The following is a 6,000-nucleotide window of genomic DNA, read 5'->3' as shown; positions in this document are numbered from 1 at the left end:
ATGTCTAAAAAAATGTCTTCACTTTGTCATTATGGGGTATTGTGTGTAGATTGATGATTTTTTATATCCATTTTGAATAAGGCTGTAACATAACAACATGTGGAAAAAGTCAAGGGGTGTGAATACGATCTGAATGCACTTTATAAGAGGCAATCTATCATTCATTCATGTTGGGTAAAAAGAGGAAACAGTTAATAATACAACAATATTGTGTGTCTGTGCACAGTCTATCTACACACTTCCTCAGGGTTTTAATGTAACCACAAATACAATGAAGTAAGGGAACAATGAATGGCAATGTAACATAGACCATACATCACATATCAGTTTGGAGACAGTCTTGACCCACAACTACTGTGGGAAAGACTAAGAGGACATCAATGTGTTGCACAAGAAATATAGAAGAACATTTGTTTTCTATAATGGATATGTTTATTGGTCTTTTACAACAATAACAAAAAAAGTCTAGAAATACAAGAAATAAAAGGAGAGGATGAATACCTGGTCGTCAACAGCCAGTCCACTAATAATAACAACCTTCAGGATGTTAAAGCTTTGAACCCAATGAAATCCTACTTTCTGCCTGGCAGACAGAAGGCTCCATAAATCACTCTGTTATAACACTGGTTCACACCAACACGATGGGAGAGGTGCTTATGGTATAATATGACACTAAAGCTATGAAACTGGTTCAAACACTATACACTTTTTTCCCCTCATGTCTTTATTGAGAAGTGTCTTTCAAGAGAAACAGATAAACCTTTTCTCACCCAATTTGTTATGGTTTAAAATAATAGTAAAGGCCTCATATGTAATTAGTCATTTACCAAATGGTCATTTATGTTTAACATTTAATAATCAAGGCATCAACAAGTGTGCATATTCAAATTGATCGATTGCTCTTCCCTGAACCACTGAATTAAAACCAACACTCTAACACTCAATAAAACATGAATTACCCTTCTGTAAATCATGCAAATATTATTCAGCCATTTGTAATGCATTGAAATTAAGGTGACACGAGATGTCAAAGAGACCTTTTTGAGTTAAGTATTTTGTACATGGTACAGAAAACATAACTGAATAGCCAGAATTATACATAGCAATATTATAGTATGTCAATGTCACGGGATTCTTCTGTTGAAGGAGAGACGGACCAAAACGCAGCGTGGTTATTGTGATGCATCTTTAATAAAGATGAAAATAGAAAAATATACAAAAACAACGTGAAAAATCGAAAACAGCCTTATCTGGTGTAACCAACACAAAGACAGGAACAATCACCCACAAAACCCAACACAAAACAGGCTACCTAAATATGGTTCCCAATCAGAGACAATGACTAACACCTGCCTCTGATTGAGAACCATATCAGGCCCAAACACAGAAACAGACAAACATCCTACTTTTGTTCATGTAATTTTCCTGGACATTAAAGCGTGTTTTTTCCCACATCTTTTGCTCTCTGCGCCTGACTCCACACCTCCTCACTCATTCTTCGTAACAGAAGCCAGCACAACGATATGGAGTCAGCAGGAGCAGCGACCACTCCACTTCCCACTATGGAGGAGAGAGTCCTTCATCACACGTCCATCCTCCATCGCCTAGGATCAGCGATGGATCAAATGATGGAGAGGATGGATCGTTGGGAGAGGAATGGTCTCCCTACTACCCCACCGACCCTCCCACCAGCAACTCTACCATCTCCCCCATCTGGATCCGGTTCCAGCACTCTGCGCATTACGCCTCCGAGGGAGTACGATGGAGCAGCGACGGGGTGCCAGGGATTCCTGCTTCAACTAGACCTCTACCTGGCCACCGTTCGGCCGGCTCCCTCGGACGAGGAGAGAGTGTGGGTCCTCATCACATGCCTTACGGGTAGAGCCCTGGAGTGGGCTAATGCGGTCTGGAACGGGCCCGACTCAGCGAAGGACAATTACCCGGAGTTCACCCGCCGTTTCAGGGCCGTGTTCGATCACCCTCCGGAAGGTCGAGCGGCGGGTGAGAGATTGTTCCATCTCAGACAGGGGACTAGGAGCGCGCAGGACTTCGCGCTGGAGTTCCGGACCTTGGCCGCTGGAGCAGGGTGGAACGACAGGGCCCTGATAGACCATTACAGATGTAGCCTGAGAGAGGACGTCCGCAGGGAGCTGGTCTGTCGGGACACTACACTTAGCCTGGATGGACTGATAGACCTGTCAATCCGGTTGGACCATCTGCAAGCTGCTCGCGGACGTTCTGAAAGGGTCCTGTCAGTTCTACCTCCTGACCCTCCTGCTCCTATCCCGATGGAGCTAGGAGGGACCGCGTCTAGGGAGATTGGAGGATGAAGCTCCTCCTGTACCAGTTGTGGCCGGAGAGGGCACACGTCTGGTCGGTGCTGGAGGAATTCATCTGGGAATCGAGAAGGCAGGCAGAACACTCCTCGGTCACCCCAGGTGAGTAAGCACCACACTCTCCCAGAGTTTCCTGTTGGTCACATGTTCTTATTAATTTGTTTCCTTAATTATTTTCCTTCTCTCCAGCATAAGGCACTGGTAGATTCAGGCGCAGCTGGAAACTTTATAGATTGCGGACTCGCTCAGAGGTTGAGGATTCCGTTAGTAAAAGTAGACCCCCCTTTTCCCGTGCACTCTTTAGATAGTCGACCATTAGGGTCAGGGCTGGTGAGGAAAGCCACAATTTCGTTGGAGATGATTACGCAGGGGAATCACAAGGAGCGAATTAGTTTGTTCCTTATCGATTCACCTGCGTTTCCAGTAGTGCTGGGGATTCCCTGGCTAGCTATTCATAATCCTACGATTTCGTGGAAACAGGGAACTCTCCAGGGGTGGTCTGATGAGTGTTCAGGCAGGTGTGTAGGGGTTTCCATCGGTGCGACAACGGTGGAGAGTCCAGACCAGGTTTCCACCGTGCGCATTCCAGCTGAGTATGACGATTTGGCTATCGCTTTCAGTAAAAAGAAGGCGACCCAATTACCACCCCATAGGCAGGGGGATGCGTGATAAACCTCCAGGTTAACGCTGCACTCCCCAGGAGTCATGTGTATCCTTTGTCCCAGGAGGAGACGGTGGCTATGGAAACTTATATCACCGAGGCTCTGGGACAGGGGTACATTCGGCCCTCCATGTCACCTGTCTCTTCGAGTTTCTTTTTTGTGAAGAAAAAATATGGTGGTTCGCGTCCGTGTATTGATTATAGAGGTCTAAATTCCATCACGGTGGGTTTTAGTTACCCACTACCTCTCATTGCTACGGCAGTGGAATCATTTCACGGAGTGCAGTTCTTCACTAAACTGGATCTCAGGAGTGCTTATAATCTGGTGCGTATTCGGGATGGAGATGAGTGGAAAACTGCATTTAGCACTACTTCTGGCCATTATGCGTACCTCGTCATGCCATACGGTTTAAAGAATGCTCCAGCTATATTTCAATCCTTCGTGGATGAGATTCTAAGAGACCTGCACGGACAGTGTGTAGTGGTGTATATTGACGATATTTTGATCTACTCCGCTACACGCACTGCGCATGTATCTCTGGTGCGCAAGGTTCTTAGACGACTGCTGGAGCATGACCTGTATGTGAAGGCGGAGAAATATGAGTTTTCCAAACGATCAGTTTCCTTCCTGGGTTATCGCATTTCCAGCTCTGGGTTGGTAATGGAGGGTGACCGCGTAAAGGCCGTGCGTAATTGGCCGACTCCGACCACGGTAAAGGAGGTGCAGCGGTTCTTAGGGTTTGCCAATTACTACCGGAGGTTTATCCGGGGTTTTGGTCAGGTAGCTGCCCCTATTACCTCACTGCTGAAGGGGGGGCCGGTGCGTTTACAGTGGTCAGCAGAGGCGGACGGAGCTTTTTGTAAGATGAAGGCGATGTTCACTGAGGCGCCGGTGTTGGCGCATCCGGACCCTTCTTTGGCGTTTATAGTAGAGGTGGACGCATCCGAGGCTGGGGTTGGAGCGGTGCTCTCACAGCGTTCGGGTGCGCCACCGAAGCTCCGCCCCTGTGCCTTTTTTTCAAAGAAACTCGGGCCAGCGGAGCGGAATTATGATGTGGGGGATAGGGAGTTGTTGGCTATGGTTAAGGCCCTGAAGGTGTGGAGACAGGGGCTTGAGGGGGCTAAGCACCCTTTCCTTATCTGGACTGACCACCGTAACCTGGAGTATATCCGATCAGCTAGGAGACTGAATCCTCGTCAGGCAAGGTGGGCCATGTATTTCACCAGATTTAGTTTTACTATCTCGTATAGACCAGGTTCCCTCAACACTAAGGCCGACGCGCTGTCAAGACTCTATGACACTGAGGACATGTCCATCGATCCTACTCCCATCATTCCGGCAGCTAAGCTGGTGGCACCAGTAGTATGGGATGTGGACGCGGACATCGAGCGGGCGCAAAGGGAGGAACCTGCGCCTCCACAGTGTCCGGAGGGTCGTAGGTACGTGCCGCTGGCTGTTCGTGATCAATTGATTCGATGGGCTCATTGTCTACCCTCGTCGGGTCACCCAGGTATTTTTAGGACAGTGCAAGGTCTTCAGAGGAAGTACTGGTGGCCCACTTTGAGGAGGGATGTGCGATTCTATGTCTCCTCTTGTTCGGTGTGCGCCCAGAGTAAGGATCCTAGACACCTGCCACGAGGTAAATTACAACCTCTTCCCATTCCACAACGGCCGTGGACCCATCTATCGGTGGATTTTCTTACTGACCTTCCCCCCTCTCAGGGTAACACAACGATCCTGGTCGTTGTGGATCGGTTCTCTAAGTCCTGCCGTCTTATCCCATTGCCCGGTCTCCCTACGGCCCTACAGACTGCGGAAGCTCTTTTCACCCATGTCTTCCGGCACTGCGGGGTGCCCGAGGATATAGTTTCTGATCGGGGCCCCCAGTTTATCTCCCGTGTATGGAGGGCATTTATGGAGCGTCTGGGGGTCTCGGTCAGCCTGACCTCAGGGTATCACCTGGAGAGTAATGGGCAGGTGGAGAGAGTGAACCAGGAGGTGGGTAGGTTTCTGCGGTCGTATTGCCAGGACCGGCCAGGGGAGTGGGCGAGATATATTCCCTGGGCAGAAATAGCCCAGAACTCACTAAGCCACTCCTCTACCAACATGTCACCATTTGAGTGCGTGTTGGGGTACCAGCCAGTCCTGGCACCGTGGCATCAGAGCCAGACTGAGGCTCCTGCGGTGGAGGAGTGGGTGCAGCGCTCTAAGGAGACCTGGAGGGCTGTCCAAGAGTCATTACGCCAAGCGAGTGTAAGGCAGAAGAAGAGCGCTGACCGTCACCGCAGTGAGGCCCCCGTGTTTGCACCTGGGGACAGGGTCTGGCTCTCGACCCGAAACCTGCCCTTCCGCTTGCCCTGCCGGAAGCTGGGTCCGCAGTGTATAGGGCCATTTAAAGTCCTGAGGAGAATAAACAAGGTTTGTTATCGATTATTACTTCCTTCGTATTATCGTATTAACCCCTCGTTTCATGTGTCTCTTCTCAGGCCGGTGGTAGCTGGTCCCATGCAGGAAGGTGAGGTTCCGGAGGTTCCTCCGCCCCCTCTGGACATCGAGGGGTCCCCGGCGTCGGCGCGCTGCGGGGGCTGCGCGTCAGGGGGGGGGTACTGTCACGAATATTACCAAAGGTGACTCCCCTTCTTGTTCGGGTGGCGCTCTGCGGTCGTCGTCGCCGGTCTACTAGCTATCACCGATCCGTTGTTCTGTGTTCCTTTGGTTTTGTCTGATTGGTATCACCTGTTTCTTGTTTGGTTGTTAGGGTGGGGTTATATATAGTTTGTTCAGTCCGCTTCTGTTTCGTGCGGGCTTGTTCGTCTGTTCTCTTGTTTGAGTGTATTTTTGTTGTATTTTGGGTTTCGCGCTGTCCGTTATTATTTCTGATCATTTGTTTTCCTACTTTTGTTCATGTAATTTTCCTGGACATTAAAGCGTGTTTTTTCCCACATCTTTTGCTCTCTGCGCCTGACTCCACACCTCCTCACTCATTCTTCGTAACACTGCGC

General features: G+C 49.2%; 1 protein-coding gene across 1 annotated transcript in view; it reads right to left on the bottom strand.

Moving 5' to 3' along the window:
- Positions 1-505: 505 nt before the first annotated feature.
- Positions 506-6,000, bottom strand: part of LOC135554254 (myosin-10-like) — a 104,852-nt gene continuing 99,357 nt past the window's right edge. The window contains exon 42 of the transcript XR_010457667.1: positions 506-537. The gene's annotated coding sequence lies outside the window, so the exon portion shown is untranslated. The remainder of the gene's footprint in view (positions 538-6,000) is intronic.

This window comes from Oncorhynchus masou, chromosome 14, assembly GCF_036934945.1.
Source record: "Oncorhynchus masou masou isolate Uvic2021 chromosome 14, UVic_Omas_1.1, whole genome shotgun sequence".
Taxonomy (NCBI): domain Eukaryota; kingdom Metazoa; phylum Chordata; class Actinopteri; order Salmoniformes; family Salmonidae; genus Oncorhynchus; species Oncorhynchus masou.
This window is presented reverse-complemented; position numbering and strand designations above follow the sequence as displayed.